Source organism: Phyllostomus discolor, chromosome 2 (assembly GCF_004126475.2).
Source record: "Phyllostomus discolor isolate MPI-MPIP mPhyDis1 chromosome 2, mPhyDis1.pri.v3, whole genome shotgun sequence".
Lineage (NCBI taxonomy): Eukaryota > Metazoa > Chordata > Mammalia > Chiroptera > Phyllostomidae > Phyllostomus > Phyllostomus discolor.
In genome coordinates, this window is record NC_040904.2 from 187,368,089 (window position 1) to 187,389,486 (window position 21,398).

The window sequence follows — 21,398 nt, forward strand, 5'->3', positions numbered from 1 at the left end:
TTTTAGAGTCCTTATTGTGAAGTTGCAGTTTTTGCCTGGGCAGTGCTCATAGTGCAGTCTATGTATACGTAGGTCCATATATGACCTTGGTGGGAAGGTTTTTTTTTTTTTTCCAATATGATCTTTAAGGCTGGCTGGCTGTTGAATGATGATGCTCTCCAAGTTTGCCATCTCTTTGTAAGGTCAACAACTTTCTATTCTCTTACTCACAGGGGATAGGGAAAATAGGGTTGAGGTTTAAACCCCCTATTCTTGTTCAAAGATTTGTTCCCTGCTCCACATGAGATCTGAAAATAGTTTGCTCTACACTGACATCGCCAGTGACAGGATACGGTCTGTCAACACTAGGAAGCTTGCGTCCCTTATCTCTTTCAGCAATTGCTTAAAAATGTCAAAATATTTTAATGACAAATAAGTATACAAGTTTTGATATTTTCACTGTATTGGGAGTCCCAGGCCAAGCAGAGAAAGTAGATCAGGGGGAGAGTCCAAATGCATTGCTTACCCTGGGTTGGTGAATAGACACACCGTGCACCTGTTTCCATTGCTACCCCTCAACTCCGTTGTCTTATCCGAGATTACCTTCTTTCTCACAGCAGTCCATCTGGAGTGCATATAGCCTAACCTAGTTCCTATCTTCCCTTAATTCTGAAACCAAGTTAAAAGTGATTTCATTCTCTCTGAACTCTCGTAGCCGATTACATTTATCTTGTTTATGACGTGCATATATTATCTTATTATTTTATAACTTTTGTAATATTTTAACACTCCTACTAGACTATCTGTGCTTATCTTTAAATACATAGTATATAACTATATGGCCCTAAGTTGGATGAAAGCCAATGTGTATGTGAGCATGCCTGCAGGCATGCACACAAGGACTAGAAGCAATGATACAAAACGGTTTTAAATGTTTTCTCTGGTTTAAAGGCACCCATATGATTTCCATTTTCTTCCTTATACTGCCCTCTGATTTTTAAAATGTCCACCACAATGTATATTACTTTTAATGTAAAAATAAAAAATAAATATATTTCATCAAAAATTCAAATGTCTGATTGCTTCCTTTGCCAAGGTACTTTGGGCCTTTTTTTTTTTTCACAAGATGCTGTGAAGTGATATCAATAAAACACAAATCACTTTACCATCTAGTGTTTTTTTTGCTGGAAAGAGAAATAATCATAGTTTTCATGTTTATATAAAAAAAAAGAAACTCTGGTAGCATGAGTTCAAATGTATTTCAAACTATTTTTAGTAGAATTGTTTTCAAATGAAATCTAAAATATAACTTTAATATTTAAAATAATGGACAGCAAGGCGTAAGCTTCCCAGACGGTCTAAACTCTTCACTGATTAGTGAATGCAGACGTGTGCTTCCTTGGCTAGGAAACCCCGGAACTACCCTCATGGAAACTTGGGGTTCATCCAGTCTAACATTCTCATTTTACCAAAAAAGAAACTGAGGTACAGAAAGGTTATAATACCTGTCCAAGATCACTCTGCTAGTAACTAGAACCTACATTTTTCTAAGTCTAAGTTTCTGGCTATTTCATTATACTGTCCTAATTCTTGCTTGCTATTATTTTAGAGCATTGTGTTTCTCTAGCCTAATTCCTGATTGTGACGTGCATCCAGTTTGAATTCTTGAGCCCCTACCCTCTGTGTACACCCGAGGCTTCAATGTGTAGAGTCCAGCTTTCATTCCAGACCTCAGGAAAGATTTCCCTGCCAGAGATCTCGTGTCACCCAGTGGCTATTTCCTTACTTCCGCAGGGCTCATCGTTAATGTCTGGCCTGTTATTTGCAACATTGCTCTTTCTTTGACAGACCGTGAAGGTTTGTTTGAACCTGAAGGTACTTACATATCTTTCTGTCTCTTCCATATTTGGCCTGACTTTGCGGTTGAAATCACTCCAGCCTCCATATGTCAGTCTCCAAATTTACCTCCCCCAGCCTAAGCAACACATCAAGATTTCCCCATTCTGTTTGCTCTTCCTTGCTCAACCCATTGGGAAAATCCTTTGAGTAAATTTTCTCTTGGTCTACTAAGAATGGATTGGGGTGATACATCTTTCCCTCTCTTTTTCTTTTATGTATGCAAGTCCACAAGATAATGACATAAGACAACAAATGAATAAATGCTCACATGAGTAGAGGAGGAAACACCAGTTTCAATGGTTTAGAAAGGAAAGTTCGATATGGGTAAAATAGACAGAAAAAATGCTTTTGAAGGAGACAGCACACTTTGGTACTATTGAATAAATAAGAGGGCAACAACTTGAACAAAAGAATAGTCAGAAATACAGGGTTACTGACCTAGACTGAGAAAAAAGTACAGTATTTGTACCCCCTGATTTTATTTTTTTGGGATCCATTGATTCCTGCAGTTTTCCCCACTAGTGTTAAGATGAATTATTTTATAGAATATATTAAGATAATTTTAGTCACAAATCCTTCAAGATTTCTGATTTTTATTTGATTCGTGCATGGCCACATTTTTCCTTTTACTTGTTAGTCGTTAAGAGAGCCTTAGGTGAAACCATGAAGTAGGCAATAGCTCACTGGCAGGAAAGGTCAGCTACGCTTTTCTCCACACCTGAAAAAACCTGAAAGTGTCTTTAGTGCTATCCTGGCTCTGATTCTCCTTTGTGAGTGCATGGTAGCTGCCTACAACTTGAGGCTGACCTCAAAAAGTTTGAGCTCCTTCCCTGCCTAACTTCTCTTTATATATTTGTTAGGACTTTTTAAGTTACAAATATAATAATACCTAACCCAAATTCAATTAAAATGGATTTATTAACTCACATAATTAGTACTCCACAAATAAATAAATCTAGTTTTTATAAGGACTTATGTTAAGTTTTATAAAAATAAAATTGGGATCTTTCTCTACTACTCTACTTTGCTTCCTTAGCATTGTCTGAATTTCAAGAAACCTCTCCCCTCATGTTTGCAAGAGTCATGTGTCTGGAAACACATAAAGTCTCAGAGGTAATCTTTCTTGGCCCTACTCAGTATTAATGGGGTCAGGTATCCATCTCTAAAATTAGGTAGATAAAATACACTGAATGGTTTACACTGCTGTGGCAGGTAATTTTATGTGTCAAGTGAGAAGGTGTTATGGATGAGGATAATATTTAAGTTAGTGAACCTTGAATAAGCAGATTGTCTTCCATTTGTGGATGAGCCTTATCCAATCAGTTGAAGAACCAAACAGAATTAAAAGACTGACCTCCCAGAGAAGGAAGGAATCCTCCAGCAGGCTGCTTTCGGCCTTTGCCTGCACCAGACATCTTCATGTGCTCTCCTGAGCCCCCAAGCTGTCTGTCAGCCCACGCTGAAGATTTTAGACTTCCCAGTTCCCATCATCACATAATTTATCATTTTTCTATCATTTGTCTGTCATCTATCTATATCTAGCCCACTGGTTCTGCTTCTCTAGACAGCCCTGACTAATATAACTGCTGACTAGGTTAACCTCTAGAGTGAGGGATGAAGGCCAACCCCCTTCAAATTTTAGTTGGGAAAATTGGGAATAGTTTTAGGAGTAAGGTAGGGAAGCGTGGCTCCTAACAAGACAATGAATAAATATCCGCTAAAACTTAGAAATTTTCAACAACCTTCTGTTTTCTATGCTTCCTTTCATAATTCATTTCTGAGACCAAGTGACTGGGTTTGAATCTCCGTTTGTCCACTTAATAGATATAAGACCTTCAGTAATTACTTGATCTTTCTGTTCCTCATTTTCGACCTTCGCAGTTACTCATTTAGAAATAATAATAATAGTTCCTACCTCATAGGGTTTCTGTGATAATTAAAATAAATATATGGAAAATTATTATAACCAGGCCTAGAACACATTCTACTAGTAGAATAGAAAGCATTCTACTGTGTTATTGTTGTTGTCATCATCATCGCCTCCTTTCACCCCCACTTCTTCCCAATTTATTGAGTTTCTAGTTCCCCCACATTACACGCTCAGGACTCTCAGCTAAACTCTCCTGGCCTAGTTTTTCCAGGCTTCTCTGTCTCCTTTATTGTAATTTACCCATGCCAATAAGAATTTCATCAATGTGTTCTTTCTATTAATATAATTTCCAAAGATGAACAGGAAGCCTAGAATCATAGATTTTTGGAACTTGTGGAGATCATCCAGTCCAGTAGTTTCCAAAGTGAGGCACACAGGAATCTTGATCCATGCAGTTCAAGAGAAAATACTTTAAGATTTGTATTTTATATTTTTTCAGTATAAAATTTAAGAAATGGGTTTATTATTTAATAAATATATTCACAATGGTATATATAGTCTGTCCAGAAGGTATCAAGTCATGTAATATGAAAAAATAGAAACATTTATGGAAGATACAAGATACAAGAAACATTTTACGTCAGACAGTGATGCCTCAGTCCCCTTCAAAGTAGGTACCTTGGGACCTCACACAGTTCTCGCAATCACCATCAGCTGCAGCTGCCCTTTGTATTGTCCTAAATCTCACCAATGGTCTGAAATCTCTTCCCTTTCAAAGATGATTTTAGTTTGGGGAAAAGCCAGAAGTCACAGAGCACCAAATCTGGCTCTAGGGGAGCTGAGTCACCTGGGTGATTTGATGTTTTGCCAAAAAACTCTGCATGAAATGTAATGCATGAGTGGGTTCATCGTCCACATGAAGCTGCCAATCACCAGTTGCCCGTAGCTGCAGCCTTCTGATTCATCCAAATAGTTTCTGTGTAGCAATGTTCAAGCTTAAAGCAAAATTTGATGCAGATTTGTTGCTCTACTCTCTCAGTCATTTTTAATGCAATGGCCACTCAGTCCGCATGCTCACTCAATGGTGTCTGCCACGCCCACTGACTGGTACAGTGAAGTCATCATTGTTCACACATGTGCCTTCTGGTCCACTCCTTGGCTGCCCGGTTACATCAATGTCATGAAAACTGTTCTTGCTATATTCACAATGGCTGGACTTTTTCTGTACAGATCTTATATGACTTATAATATATATACACTACAGGGTAAAAATCAAAGATTTTTTTCACTAATAGGGTAATATAATTTTTTTTAAGTTGAGAGACCAGTGATCTTGCCTGTTCCTCTTACTTTGCAGAGGGGGCAAATGATCCAAAAGAAAGAAACAACTTACCTGGGATATCACCTGTGAGTAGAAGAGTCTGGTTGTCAATGGGAGAGAGTGTGAGATGACCAGAGCTGAGTTATTTAACCCCACTCGTCTCAGTCCCCTCATCTTTAAAGGGGAAATCGTGAGTTCTATCAAATGGGATTGTTGAACATTCAATTAAAGGAGAACATATTTAAAGAGGCTAGCACAGTGTTTGGCCCAATTTGAGGACTTAATGTTAGCTTGTTTTTTTTCCCTTCATGTCTCAGAGTAGAGGTATTTTTGTTGAAAGATAGTGCTTTTCAAAGACTAAAATAAGTAATACTATATTATTTGGTGCTAATAAAGATATATGTTACTAAGTATATTTTTTGCAAATGATTTTCATTTTTATTACATTTATTGGGATGACATTGGTTAATAAGATTACATAGGTTTCAAGTGTAGATTTCTACGACACATGATCTGTGTTTTGCATTGTGTACTCACCATCCAAAGCATTTTTAAAGGATACAGACACTAGAATAATAATAATAGTACTTCAAGTAACACAGTAGACTAGAGGGATCTAGGGGTAAGGGGCTCCTTCACTACCCTCCCCCAAATCAAATCATATAGGCCAATACCACTATTGGTACCAGAATTTTCAATATATTGGAGGAGTTTAGGAAAGTGATCTGTTTGGAAGGCAAAGCCAGGGACTGGTCCTAAAGCTGGTTGCATAGAAAGAACAGTGCTTGCTTAGTATATATTTATTGGGGGTGGTATTTTTAAGGGGGTTGTTCTATTGTCCCATCCCCAATCCAGCCCTCACTGGTCGCTGTCACTGGCTGTCACGTATGTCTGTATTCTTAGCCATCAATGTTCCCATTCCTTCTCAAAATCCTGCACAAACAATTGTGAATCTTCTTCATATTCATATGTGCTCTAAATAGCTACTATACTATGTGAACTGTTCACTTCAACTTAATGTCTTCCCATCTCTAAATCAAAACTAATTAGCTTTGTTTTTCAAATTGCTGACACTGGGGGTCTTTGCTATAACAAACCTGTGTGTGATTAGTGATATAATGGCTGGTGCTGAGCTTGGGCAAATATTTATAGAGTAATCATATTGGATAGGGTTGAATAACCTCTTGGATTAAGTGTGAGCTTCTGCCAGGCAGTGCCGTAAAATTGTGCTAATTTAATGGTACAGTCCAATCTTCTGTCTGCTGACACAACCTCTACAGACATTGATACAAATATAATCAGGGATATTAGGGGACAGTATGTTTCTTTTATTGGCACCCTTGACAGTAACATGCCAGAAAAATCCAAATATCACTTTGCAAATATAAATTATGGGATAGGTAAATGAGACCTTATACAGTGAGAAGATTAAATATATATATATATATAGCTAGCATAGTGATGAGAATAAAGTAGTCAGTGGGCAAATAGTTGTCATATTGTTAGCACATTAGATACCACAGGGACAATTTTACTTTTATTTACTTTTAGGAACAGTAAACGAGTATTAATTAGGCAAGCCCATTTTAGTGTTAATAGAGGATTTCTTCTGTATTGGACTGTACTGATATTAATCTAGCCTCTCACATACACACAGAGAGTACATCTGAAAATATACAATTAATTCTTAATGTGTAGTCCTTACCTTGTAGTCTGAAAAGACACTAAGATCTTGGGAAGGAAGAGATGAAGGCAGTAGTTTTTAAAGGTTGTGCAGTGGCTAGCTGGAGACTAGAATCCCATTTTCCACACGCTGCCCAGGACTTTCCCACTTGGACATATAGACTTATTAAAACAAAATAGTATAATATTGTTATATAAATGACTTTAGCAACTGGGCCATTTCCTTACACACATTCCTTATGCATATTGTTATACAGTTTTTAATTTAATAAAGATTATATATTTAATATATAGGTAAAAAGTCCTTGAGCTTTTTATTTGCATTGATTAATTGCAATTGCACCATTTTTAAAAAACTGTGAAGCCATCTTTCTTAGACACTCCAACCAGTTAGCTATATTTAGATGTGAGGAGGAGGCAGAGTAATTCTTAAAGAGTTCTGTGTTTCTTACAACTGACTTGACTGACAGGCCTTAAGTGGTATTTCTTTCAAAGCAAATATGACTCATAGCCCTCAGGTAGCATGTGCACAGGCTAGAAATATTGATCTGTCCACATCCTAGAAATATTAAGACACAATAAAAAGAATTTTTAACTTAATTCTGAATAATGCAGTAGCCAAAATATACAAACAGTACACAATCGACAATGGTAATGCATCTGTAATGTTTTATAATGTCAAGGATGTAATTTAAACTCAAGAAACAGAAACTGTCTCTCCAACGTGAACTCAACCCCTTCAGCTTAATTGTGACACTTCTTAGAACAGTAGGTGTCTAAAGAAACTTATTTAAAGATATAAATAAATATGCATTATTTAAGTCATTGGGTATAAGATACCCATCTCATAAGTAACTCTAATCACCAGCTCAAAATTTAGAAATGAGAGCAACCAGGAGAGTTTGGTAAAACTTCTCTTTGGAGTTTGCTAATAACAGAGTGAAGTAAGGCCCTGATTACTCCACATCAACACTGACCAAAGGAAAATGGAGGTAGATGCAGGTTACAAAAGGCAGCCTGGGTCCCAGAGGTCTAATTCCGTCGATGCTCCCCTTCCTGCTGCTTCCTGGACTACTTGAAAACTCCTTTTCCTGCCTGCCCCTGGCCACCCTTCTGCTACTCCTGATTTCTGGTTCCCACAGAAGGCAGGAGAGAATAATCAATACTGCTGTGGGTTACAAAACACAGGTTCCTCACTGCTGGCTCTGGTGGCTCTCCCAGCCCCATGGAGGCACCGGCAGCTGGGTTCTGCCTTCCGGTCACAATTCAGTGACAGGGTTGCAGGCCACGCTGCTGTCACTATCATAAGAGTAGTATTTTCTTTCTCTTTTTTTTTTTTAGAATAGTATTTTCAATTAAACAAGACAGCAAACAAGCAAAACAGAAACAGATTCATAGATACAGAGAACATTTTGATGATTGCCAGATGAGAGGGGACTTGGGGGACTAGATGGAAAAGGTGAAGGGATAAAGAAGTACAAATTGATAGTTACAGAATAGTCATGGGGATGTAAAACACAGTACAGGAAATGAAGTCAATAATATTCAAATAACTATTAATGGTGTCAGGTGGGTACAAAATATATGGTAATGATCACTTAGTAAGTTATATAATCACTGAAGTGTACAGCTGAAACTAACGTAATATTGTATGTCAACTTTAACTGAAAATTTTTTAAAGTGGTTACAAAAATAAAAATAAATAAAACATAAAGAGAGAGCCCTAATATAAACTATGGACTTTAGTTAATAATATGCATCAGTCCATCCATTGTAATAAACTTACCACAACAATGCAACATGTTAGTAATAGAGAAATGTGTAAGAAAAGGAAAGGGGGGTGTATGGGAACTCTATACATTCTGGTTAATATTTCTGTAAACCTAAAACTGCTCTAAAATACTCTATTAATTAAAAAATGCAATTCAGAAAAAAACAGTTAAGCATTTTACTAATAGTTCTGTTTCCATTTAATACAGGTATATAATACTTTCCTAGGGCAATGGAGATATGCTTCCACACAATCACGTTATTTGGGGTTCAAATGTAAATAGGTGAGAGGAAAACGGGCTAGAGGCAGAGAGAGCTGGTGAGCGTGGGAAGAAAAAGACTGGTTTGTCACCAAGGGACATCTTCCACGCCCGCTGACTTCTCCCGTTTCCCGGGAGTGCCCCTCGGCAAATCACTGCCACTGACTCTCACCTACTCCTTTCTCAGTAACTCCCCAGAGTCTGCAACAATGTGAGTGGCTCTTGCCACATAGATCAGATTATTGCTAGGAAAAATGTCCACTGATAAGCTAAGACTTGCCCATACAATGCAATCAGTCCAGTCTTTAGGCAGAGGAATTTAAACATTCACATTCAAGATGATTTATCTCCAGGTGAAATCAATTTGTTTACTTTCATGACACTGTGACTAGTGCAAACAAGTTTCTGCAAGTTCGGGTTCCTTTTTGTTAGTACCTGATCCGTCACCTACTTTGTGCCCCATCCCTGAATGTAGGTTTTTGACATCTACTGAATTTCTGAATACCTCTTTTTGGGTCTCTGCCAGGCCTCTCTATAGAGCTAGGGTCTCTGTAGACACTGTAATAACTGCCTGCGACAACTCTGCTTCAAGTGACACATGTGATTCACTCTAACCTTGGTTCATATGCAGACTGTTCTTTTCTCTTGGCATCATATCCCAATTTTATATTCCCTTTCTAGAGTCACATCCTTTCCTCCCAAGGCGAGATCAATAATCTAGTTACAAGCCAATTTTAGAAGCCCTGAGGTGTCTATGGACTCTTGATTCTGAACTTCTTTGATCTGATTCAGCTCCATACCCCAAGTATAACAGATGCCACATAAGTAATAAAAAAGCATTAATGAAAATAGTAATTTCTATTTGTTGAATACTTGCAAAGTACTGGACCCCATGTTTTCAAGCATTATTTTAATAGTCACAACCACCTTTTAATTTCTGCAGGGCCCATAGTCTGCTGATAAGCCTATGGATATAGCCTTCCCAATTTTGAAAATATTGTAACACTTTCTTATGGGTTAGTAAATAGCCCCCACCTTGGTCTTCCAAGTGTCCTCACTAGACTCCCCAGCTACCCAGGCTCTCCTGCTACCACCTGCCCTCCCTCTCCCCATGATCTAGCATTTAAGAGGCTAATGCCCAACACAGTGCTCTGGCCAGTGGTGATCGGCTGCTGCTGTGCCATTTTTACTATCAAACGTCTCACTATCAGCCCCTGAATATTATCCTTTATCTACAGATTAGACCAGTAAAGCTTGTGGATGTTTACTTGCCAAAAGCCTTATAATTAGTAAGTGAAAAAGCAGAAACTCAAGCCCATGTCTGTCTGTCTTCATAGACCATTCTCTTTCCTTTATCTCAAAGCTCATAAATGTAGAGAGGTGTTTCCCAAACTTGTCTGATAGTAAGAGTAAGCTTTTGTCAAAATTACAGATTTGGGGGCCCTTTCTTTTGAAGTTTCTAATTCAAATCCATGTAGTTTCAGGCTAGAATCTGTATTTTCAAGATGATTCTTACACTTTGGAAATACTGCACTGGGGCATTTCCCCCCAAAATAATTTTGATAAGAATTGTTGTATATCTCCATTTCTCAAATGAGTAAGTAAAGACATTAACACAACCCCTGAATCATAGGCAATGTGTAATGCACAAAATGGGATATGTGTTTCAGGTGGTGGGCAACCTGCTCGTTGTCTTAGGTGACGTGGTGCAGTTCAAAAGTAGAATTGTTCTTTGATATATTTAGAAACATCATTAGAGACAACCAATTTTAGAATGAAGCAAAATTATAGTTTACAAATAGGCCAACTGGAAAGGACATAGAATGAGAGCATTCACAAAATAATTCCATGAAATCTAGACAGGGGGCACTGAGTTTGCCCAGAAATATGTTAGAGTTCTAAAACCTATCAATTTACTCAAATAGCATTCCAGAACATGCTTTTCAGAGCCATAACCTGTGAGTAAAGAACTTAAAGAAATTAAACCTACGTTGTTATCTGAGGTGGCCATCGGTGCTTCTTGCCCTATGCATTGCCACCTTTCTGTTGCCGTGTTTTTTGGGGGGGGAAATGTGTGACAATATGGTTTGCCACATGGAGTCTTTTCAATAACTTCTCTCTCTCAACATTCTCTCTCCATTTCTGCTGTTAGCAAAAGCGGATCATGAAACATAAAAAGGGGTCCAGAAAAAGGCAAGTATCACATATTAATTGCACACAGCAGGTTTATGATGCAATTCTCTTTCTCAGGAAAGCACTTAGAAAGAAGCAGGAAGAAAAAGAACAAAACAGATGAGCAATTGTCTCCAGCCTGGTCTAATAATGGGAATTGACTCATTAAATATTTCTGAGGATGGCAGAGTCACCTAAGTCAATAGAACATCCTAGAAGCTCTTCCTCACATGTAAATCATCGATGAGCAAGAGAAACCTGGAGTGGAGCTGAAATGTACTACCACAGGACATGGCCCAAGCTGGGTTGGTTCTCTTCCAAGTGCCAAACCCTGCCAAACGCTTAAACACCTGCTTCAGTTATCAGTACATATATCCCCTTAGACAGCTGAAAAACAAGTCTTTGGATAAACCAATAAGTAAAATCAAGTGCCAAATATGCCCTCAGCAGAAGCTGATAAAATAAAACATTTAAATAAATTTAACTGAATGCTTCCAAATGGCACACCTGACAATGAAAGAATGCACAGTAGGGAAAGCTATAGACAGAAAAACAATATTGAGCAATTTTTCTATAATTCTAAAGAGCCCAATCCATATCTAACCTCACCCTCATCATCTGCAGATCATGTAACTTCCTACACTAGAGTTAAGAAAAAAATAAAATAAACCAATAGCAACTACAACAAAAATAAACAAAATTACGTGGTACAAGAGACTTGAAATAAGGAACGCTGTCCCCCCTTATTTATTTAAGTGAAGAATGAAGCTTTTCTTCATTTACTTATATTTTTTTCCCTCCAGTACTTAACACCTGTATGAAAGTCCCTGACTAAAAAGGTGGGCTTAGCTAATGAGGTGTGTCAACACAATTGGAAGCCCATTTCTAAATGAAAATTGCACTTTGCTGTGAGCACAATCCCTTTGGGTTGAAGAGGGCATTTAGAAAGCAGCAGGGGTGGTAGTTGGTGCTTTCTCTGTAAGAAGGGCCCGTAGGGTTACCACAGCTGGGGGAGAGACAGGCTGACCTAGAGCAATGGGCTAACGTAATAATTCTCCCCTAAATTAGTCATATTTCTCCAGGTTACCTTGGTAGATAGAGAGTAAAGGCAGATATAATCCCTCTCCTGATTGTAAACCAGCACTAGCCTAATTATATTCCCATTTACCCCAGATACTCTAAAATCACAGGCTTTCTGTTTGCTAATTCCTCTTATTCATGGTTTTATGACTCCAGAGGAGGCTTCGGGGAGTACGAATTGAAAAACAGTGCAGTGAGTTAGTTCCACATAGATATTAACTATGAAAAAGATGTGGAATGGAGCAGAAAATGGGGTGGGAGGGAAAAAACCCCTCATATTTAGTTTAGACTGACCCAAATCAAGGCTAAGGGACAATTTAAGGCCTTGACACATAAGCCTAGGGGAAAAGGTCATGTATACTAGAGTAAAAAGCAGTGCAAAACCCATTGAGCCTACATTCCTTATCTGTGAAACTGAGTCATTGTGTGATAAACTCCACTCCCTTTGTCTTAGAATGTGTTTTATCTTCATCCAAGTTGATATTTAAGATCCATGTAATTGTGAGTATTTCGTGTCGACTTACTAACATTAGCCTTGGGAGAGACCATGCACCACACTCGTGAGTTAATGCTGAAAATTGCACGTTGTCAGGAGCCACAAGCAGGACAAAGGGTGAAGGTCACAGTGGTAAACAAATTCATTCATGTCTTTCAAGATTACGCTATCTCCATGCTCTTTTACCAAATCATCACTCCATGTGATTTGTGTGCTTCTAGCCCCGGTTGGGGGTATAATCAAATGGGGAGATTATATAATGGTATGCTCAGAGAGAAGGCTGTGGGTGTCTCTGTGTGTGTGTCTCTATGTGCATGCACACGCACATGTGTATGACCAAATTACCAAGCTACATAATTCTTGATTGAAAATGAACACTCTTAAAACATGCTTTCATGTTTCATTCCTCTGTGGTTTTCTGATGTGAGTAAATAATTTAAAATTTTTAAGTTAGTGTGAAGATCACACAACCTTTGTCTCTTAAGTTTTCCCAAGTCCACAACTAAAAAGGGGGTAACGGCCTCAATATGATGGTGCTACCACCATGGAAGGCTGTGTATTATCTCAGTTTTTAGTTGGGTAAATGTCTATTGCTTGACACCAAGTCAGAACGAGTTCACAGGATACAGGAGGAGCAGGAATTGAAGTTGAAATAAGTGAGAAAATTCTCTGAATGGGAATGTTTATAGCCTGGAAATAGAAGTATTTAAGGTGTAGACATATTAATACAAGGCAATACGGGTCTAAATTTGATCCCCCACCGCTACAGGTCAAGGAATTTAATGGTCAGCTCCTCTGGGTATTTAATAAAGCTCACATTTATACCAAAAACAAACACAATCGGCCCTCCCAACTTGTAAGCAAGCTGAGAACAGGGATTAAGCTCCAGTCAGCTTTGTACCACCCCACAGCCTGGAAGAGTTCCTCGTACAGCTTACGTGACAAGTAGCATTGCTTAAATTGATAAGAGAGTAAAATTTAATAGTTTCCCATGAAAAATCTGCTTTAAAACAGACAGCTTGACTGTGGTTTTGGGTTTTTGTTTCTTAGTGCTTTCCTATCCTGATAGGAAAACACTGAGAAACTGAATTTAATTTCGAAGGTTGCTTGGTAAATATGGAATCAGAGAAATGAAAATTGTGTGGCCTCAAGAGATGATATTTTCATCAAGCTCTGAAGCCAATGAGTCATTCTTCTCCAGAAAAAGGCTGTGTTTGCCAGTTTAATCATATATTTGTGTTCCCCAGTCAAGCTGCCCTCCTCCTCTGGAACAGCACTTTTCCCCTGGAAACACATCATTCTTACCCTACTTTTTTCCTGGGTTCCGTAAGAACCTTATTAAGGTTGTATTTGTTATCACCATGCTCCCCATTTTAATTGAATCATCATGTCTTCCCGTCAATCTCTGGGCATTCTCCCAACTGACTTGTTGATTTTTAACATCTACTTTAGTACCTTTCTTTCCTCACCTACCCTGCTGATTTTTCCAGGAACTTCAATGTCTGATTCAGTTTGATACATGACTATCACAGGTAAGGCAATGGATTCATTGCTGTGTGTATATAAACATGGATAAGGTATAGTTCTTGATTTCAACATCTAGGATCAAGGTCATGTTGATGAGCCAGTTAGGCTGTTTTAGAGCCACAGAGGGAGGTGGTCATGTTTGTAGGCTTTGGCACTAGACAGCTTGGATTTGCACCCTGCCCTGACCTTTCCTAACTGTGTGATCTTGAGCATCATAATTCCTTATCTACAAAATAAGAATATTAGTAACTGCTTCTACTTTGTGGGATGATAGTGAGAGTTGAATGAGTTAATATGGCTAAATTTCTTGGTATAATCCCTAACCAATAAACAAAAGCAATGTGCTTTTTATATCATGTGCTGCTTTTTCAACTGTTAAATCCTTCATATTTATTTTAACTACCTATAGGCACAGATACACCTTGCATATTATTGTCATATGGGTGGTCTTCTTTGCTACCTCATTTTCTGACACCACGGAGATGTGGATGGACATTAATACTGCCTTAGGTGCATTCACTAAACAAATATTTATTGAGCACCTACTCTGTGTTATGTACCCAGTGGGAGTACTACTAATGGAAGGCCTTGGAGACCATGGTTAGAAGTTTGAATTTACTCTAATTGAAAGAGGACTCAAATTAAAGTTTCTGAATATGGTCTCTGTGTTAAAAGGAGAACATTTTAGGAGCAGGATGAAAGTTGGAGGCCCATCCGGAAATTGCTGCCATTGTCAAGGCCACATAGGTGTTGAGGGGTGGACAACTTAAGGTATATTTTAGAGATAAGGCAGAAAGTACACCTTCCAAGAAAATGTGTGAGTACTGTAACACAGAGAAGCTGCTTTCTCAGTGAGCCAAGAAGTGAGGCAGGTTGATGAGATTTTCGTAGGAGTGAAGGAGGAGGGAACTTGGAACCAATCTATTTGTTTAAATTCTAAAGTAAATAAATTAAATTAAAAATTGGATCTCAAATCTAAATTTACCTGCAAATAATTATACATGATCAAAAATGCCTTTTCCAGACATAATTATGAGGTAGGCAATATTCGTCTTTGGTATCACAATCCATACTCTAATAAAACATGTTGTTAATAATTTTGAGCACTTACAGAAACGAAGTGCCCTTCATTCATTTTCTCCTTTAATTCAAACAACAACCCTATCTGCATTTACTATGATTATGCTCATTTTTACCGATGTAGTGAAATGCATCTCTGTGAAGTAACTTTCCCAAGGTGATAGAGGCAAGGGACACACAGCTAGGATCGAACACAGGTGTCTGACACAAGAGCTGGAGCCCTTAACTACTACTATGTAGAACCACCATTGCACACCATTGACAGCACCTCCCATCTCTCCCTCTCCTTCTGTCTGTCTGTCTCTCTCTCTCATACACAGACACACACACACATATACACATACCTCTCTTTATAATACAAATCTCTCCTCAGGGAGAATCCATTACTCTCAGCCTCTACAAAACCCCTACTGACCTACCTAGTTTGGCAAATTACATCCTTCATTTCAATAGTAGAACCACTAATTGTGAAAATCAAGCTTGAGCAGGGCAGTAGAATAGATACTTCCTGAGACAGAGCTACCTTAGAGATGCCTCAGATACATCAGATCCGGCCCTGTGGATAAATGTGGCCTTAGCCAAGAAAGGATAAATGATGGATGATTTAGAAGAAATAAATGGCAGGAGTGTAAAAATGTTTTAGGGCAAGAGACATTCAAATAAATGCTATTGGATGATTTATTTTCCAAAAGGTGTTATATTCACTGCTGAAACACACCTACATGTCTGCCAGAAATGTGGCCGTAAAAAAATCTATGTATATAAAAAATTTACACTGTAGCAGGCTGACCTCAACCTTTTATTTACTAAGCCACCATCTTAGCTCGAAGAACACATTTCCAACTTCCTTGGAGACTTCAACACCTGGATGTCCCACAGCTATATCGAGCAGAATATATTCAAAATTCAGCTCATTACCTTCTCTCTAAAGTTTTCATATATGAAATCTCAGTTAATGCATCATTTCAGCCGTTTGCCAATGCTATGAACTTCCAAGTTTTCATAATTGCCTCCTTACCCTCACTCAACTCTCCAATTCTAATCCAGTGCAATAGCAAATACAGAAACTTCTCCTAATCATCTCACACATCTACCCCTCTTTACTATCTGCAGTGTGACTCCTAGAGTTCAAGTTTTCAATTTGTCTCAAGTGCAATATCTTATCTCAGGTTTTCTAACATGCAGAGTTTAAGGCAAAGCCTAATTGCTAGCCTTTGAGTGAGCACAAGAGTGAGGGCAAAGAAAAAGTGAGATAGAGAAGAAGGAAAAGCAAATACAAGATGATCAGGTACTGAATTAATACAGCTTTTCAAAGAAATCCAGCCAGTTCCTCACTTCCACATGACAGGACAAATGCACTGCTGGGAAAAAAAGGATAAACAGATTACCTGATGGTCCTGTCTTCCTTGTCTCATTGCTCAAAGTACAGCCCTTGGGGCTTTAAGTCCCCCACACTTCCATCTTGGTTACTGGGTCTCTCTGGGTAGCCGCTGGAGAAGTCGGAGCCTCCAGGTATCAAATCAACAGCCGAGTACCATGTCCCAAGGTTATGTTGATCGCTGCAGTAAAAAAAATCTACATATGACTCTGCAGTTGGGGCTACAAGTTTATGGTGAACCTGTCATCATCTATCAAGTTATTGCAGAGGCCAGGCAGATGAGTTGAGCAGGAAAATAATGGAGCCACCATCTCTGTCATCCCTCCTGGAATGTTATATCGTTTCGGATTCACTATGTTATCTGAGAAATGGAGGCTGTCATGGGGATTTCTGCTTGGTCCTTTCTATCATAATGGACCTTCCACAGATCAGAGAACCTATGAGAGAGTTCTGCTAGCAGTTAAGCATATCTATACCAATTATACTTTAGGAAAATGGGAAGATGACCACAGATTGAAACCATAGACCCACAGAATCCACTATGAAGCCAGCAATTTAATTATCACCTCTATAAGCCCTCATTCTAACTAAAGGACTATAATGAAATATCACATCACAAATTTAATATCCTTGAGAAAGGTTTTGTATTTCCCTTTCACTGTTCTGCGGTAGGTAAATGGGCACATGGGCTTTTCTGAAGGCTCAGAGAATATTTACTGAATATACTTGAGGTGGTGCTGTGAGGTCTTTTCCTCAGAGGGATTCAGCTTCCTCTTCGATCACTGTGATCTACGTCAGTGTACTGACTTAGATTTGGAAACCAAATGAGGGGCTTCAGTTCTCCATTATTGCAACTAATTTCCACTTGCCAGCTCTGTTTTTAATTTTATTTTTTTATTACATAAATTGGGCAATACCTTAGTTAGCTCTTTCTATATCTCACTGTCAGGACTACCATGACCTATTGGCCTTTGCCACAGAGTCTTGAAGGTAAACAAACCCTGATTGTCAGAGTTGATTTGCTACATTTACTCACTTCCTATTCTGTAATTAAATCCATCTTATCTCTGATGTGGTTAAGTGCTGCCACCTGGTCCCTGGCATTCTGGAATCTCTATATCCTGACAGATAATAGAGAGTTTAATTCCATGGCATATTTTACTGTCAACCCCAGCCTTCAGAGAACAGCAACCAGAAAGTATCTTTCAGATTTTCACATCTTCCTCCTTAGTGAATTCCTTATCGCCTTAGTGAAGAAAATATCCTCTCTTTCACTTCCCTGCCAAGGCCCTCCCCGGGACCATAGTCAAATGATGAATCTTACCTAACAAAGCTACCAAATCTCAGCTAACAAAACAGTCCCACCTCCCTGAGCCTTCTCTCACTTCGTCAAAATGCCGAAAAAGGCCCTGGCCCATGTGACTCACCTGTTCGAACTGTTGTTCAGTAAACCAAAAGGTCAAGGGTTTGATTCCTAGCCAGGGCACATACCTAGGTTATGGATTCAGCCCCCCAGCCCAGGCACATAAGAGAGGCAAACAACCAGTGTTTCTCTCACACTGATGTTTTTCTCACTCTCTCTCTTCCCCCTCTCTAAAATCAACAAGCCTGTCCTTGAAAGAGGATAAAACAAACAAACAAACAAATAAATAAATAAATACTAAATGCCAAGGAAGTTCTGGGACTTTTTCCTAATCTATCCACTTTTCCTAATTTTTTCTTATCTATTATGCTCCCCCTTTCTTATCTTTGAATGAAAGACGTGTTGTTTCAAAGGGTGAGAATCTGCCTGTTTCTGATAGATTCCAGCCCTTTGGTCAAGTCTCCTAAAAAAAAATGATAACTTCTCAATAAAACCTTCTAGGCTAAAACACCCAGGTAGAAGAAATCAATTCCTCTTCTGTATTTCCCAATAACCTTGCATCAAAAACCTGGACCTTAAAAGACCCAAGTCAAAGAGACATCTAGAAAGAGCACAGGACCTCAGTGCTTCAGCTGGAGCTGTATTTGCATTCCAGGGCCGCCATGACATAGTGCCATCAGTGCATGCTTGAAAGACAGAAATGTATTGTCTCACGATTCTGGAAGCTGGAAGTCCAAAATCAAGATGTGGGCAGAGTCGGGTCCTTCTGAATACTGTGAAGTAGAATCTATGCCATGCCTCTCTCCTTGCTTCTGGGGGTTTGCTGATAATCTTTGGACTCCTGTGGTTTGTAGAAGCATCAGCCTGAACTCTTCCTTTATCTTCACATGGTGTTTTCATTGTGTGTGTCTGTCTCCAATTCCCTATTTTAATAAGAACACCAGTGATGTTGGATTAGGAACCTATCCTACTCCACTTACCAACTTACCTTATCTCAACTAATTACATCTACAATGACCTTATATTTCCAAATAAGGTCACATTCTGAAGTGCTGAGACTTAGAACTGCAGCTTATAAATTTGGGGGTGAGAGTGGGACACAATTCAACTGGTAACCCCAGAATCCCAATGACTTTGGGGAAGTCTCATAAATTTTCTGGGCCTCATTCTTTTTATCAGAAACACGGGAATAATAATACAGGTGTAAGACCTAGCTTTACTGAAGACTAGCAGTAATGATTTAAAGCTGCTAGATGAAATAGCAGAGAAAGACAAGCGATCAGAACAGAAGGAATTTTGTTTAACAATTAGGAAAGAAAGTTGCATTTGAACAAACTCACTATTTTGGAGAAGAATCTGGGGTTAAAAGGTTGGCCAGCACATAGAATAGAGCAAGAGTATGAAATATAAAAAGAGTATAGAATAAAGAGTTCCTCAATAGTAAGGAGTTTCTCTTTCAATGGTGAAAGGAGAGAAAGCAAAACCTAGAGCAAGAAGGAAAGAAAATTCAAGCATATTACATGATCCTTCTAAGCCCCCACTTCCACATTGGAAAAATTGTTTAATCTCCTATGAGTAAGTATGAGAAAAACACCCTGAGTGACAAGCTAGCTATATCTGGAAACATGTTAGCCAAGGCAGCTTAGCACCATATATTGGAATGTATGGGCTTTTCTATTCCAAATTTGTTTCCTTTTACTTTTTTGATTCTTACCATTGTTATAAAAGTACTGAATTAAAAGTATCTATCTATATCCACAGATATTCTGCACCACTCCTGAATAAATTTCTTTTTAAAAGTATAATGTTTCTTCATAAAAATTATTTTATGCAAGTGGGGTCAAATCATTCTCAGAAATAGTTGGCATTGAAAATACTTTGTATTTATCCATTGAAGCTGTTGAAAAACTTGTACATGGGAATCCCCAACAAAGTTGTATAGTTTGCATTATCCTCAGCATTTAAATGAGGTTCTCAATCTTGTTATACTATAAATAAGAATAGAAGATGGAAGCATAGGTAAACATGACTCACCTACTTGCACAACCACATCAAAATTACAACTAAACTATATAACAACCATCATTCAGAACCATCAGAAATTGAGATCCAAGATGGCAGAGGAGTAAATAGAAGCTACACTAACCTCCTCCCAAAACCAATCTGGAATTACAACTAAATTGTAGAGAGATCATCCTGAATAACCAACTGAACACTAGTTGGAGAAAAGCCTTGTAACCAAGGACAGACAGAAGAAACCACTTACCATGAGTTTGGTAGGGAGTGCACTGAAGGTGCAAGAGAGCTGGCTGAGCTCCCAAGGGCAGTGGCTGAAGTTCTGGAGGGCTATATCAGCATCTGGGGAGTTCCCCGTGAGAAGTATGGGGTCTGAACCCCAAGCTGGGCTCCCCAGCCTACAGCACCACAGCCAGAAAGGAACCCAGATAACATCCAGCTGTGAAAAACAGCAGGGTTCCTATCTGTCAAGGACAGTCAGCTGGAGATACAGAAAAACTCTTTAAAAGCCAACTCACAAAATTTTGTTTGCAGTTACTTACCCTGGGCTCCAGCAGGGGGAGGGAAGATTGGACTAGAGAAGCTTGAGGAGAGTCAGGTTGGTGGCTCTGGGGAGAGAAGTGAAGAAACAGCCACCTGGATGCCTGTGCTGAGTCATTCTCCATACTGCAGAAGCCATCTTTCTCAGGCAGAGCACTTCTCTCTAAGTGGCATCAGCTTGAGGAGAAGCAATAGCCCTGCCCAAATGAATTAGTCTGCCCCACCCTGTGGTACTTAGGCTGGGTTGCTGATTATAGCTTGAGGCTATATCATTGACTAGTTTAACAACCATGGAACAGATTTATACAGAACCACAAAAGGCCCCACACAACAACAGCAATCCTGAGAAAGAAGAAAACAGTTGGAAGACTCACACTACATATATCAAACTATACTGTAAGTCTATACTAATCAAAACATCATGGTACTAGCATAAAAACAGACAAGAGAGCCCAGAAATAAACCCCCACTTTTACAGTCAATATTTGACAGAGGAAGCAGGTACATACAATGGGCAAAAGAAAGTTTACTCCAAAAATGGTGTTGGGGGAACTGGACATATATGTGCAGAAAAATGAAACTAGACCACCTTCTTACACCACACACAAGAATAAATTCAAAGTGAGCCAAAGACTTAAAATTTACACCTGAAACCATAAAAATCATAGAAGAAAACATAGGCAGCAAAATCTCAGACATTACTCATAGCAATATTATATCGGCCAAATCTGCCCAGTAAGTGAACCAAAAGAAAAAATACACAAATGGGAATACATCAATCTAAAAAGTTTTTTTCACAGTGAAGAAAATCATCAACAAAATAAAAAGACAACACACAGAATGGGAGAACTTATTCACCAGTACATCTGATAAGGGGTTAATATCCAAAATTTATAAAGAATTTACAAATGCAACACCAAAAAACAAAAAATTCAATTTAAAAAATGGGCAAAGGACTTGAACA